Below are 700 nucleotides of genomic sequence, written 5' to 3' on the forward strand. Positions count from 1 at the left end.
TCTATGTCTCGGTGAGACCAGAGTGAACAAGCACTCCGCGTCGTCCGGTGTAACCCTCACTTCCCGCTCCTTTGGAGCTCCGATGTTATCCACAACATCCGACGAAGAACTGCTGACCCCGCAGTCTTTGTCAAATGGACACCGTGCCACTCCACGCGCATCTGAGAGTCGTGCCCAAGATGCTTCGGACTCTGTCCGACCACGCCATCAATGGCATGCAGTGACCGCTTCGCAACGAGAGCAGCGCTCATTGATTTTCGTGCCACTCCACGATCAGCCCGCGAGCCACGCTCGAGACTCCTGTCCAATGCAACGTTGGTTACTATCGACTCGGACATTTCAATGTCTAGCACGTTGACCGTCTCGGTCCAGTGCTCTCGCCAATAGCGCTTCTGTCTCCTAGCAGAGGTAGGTTCATGACTCGCCAAAGCTTCACCAGGAGACATGCGCGTAGCGCCCAAGGTCTTTGGCCTCAAACCAATCTATGGTTCATAGTGTTCCAATCTTGTCATTCCTAGGATGAGGTCATACCTTGCCTCCAAGTACAGCGTTCGACGTTATAAAAGTCAAGAAATCGGACTCCAAATGTCCACAGGGACCTTCGGAACCGTGACACGCGATCCCGTCGCTAGGCAAACAGTAACGATGTCACCCAACCGCGCTTTCAGCGCCTCAGCATACAGCTGACTTTCCTCCATCG

The sequence above is a fragment of the Plasmopara halstedii genome (assembly GCF_900000015.1).
Source record: "Plasmopara halstedii genome assembly, contig: Scaffold_525, whole genome shotgun sequence".
Taxonomy (NCBI): domain Eukaryota; phylum Oomycota; class Peronosporomycetes; order Peronosporales; family Peronosporaceae; genus Plasmopara; species Plasmopara halstedii.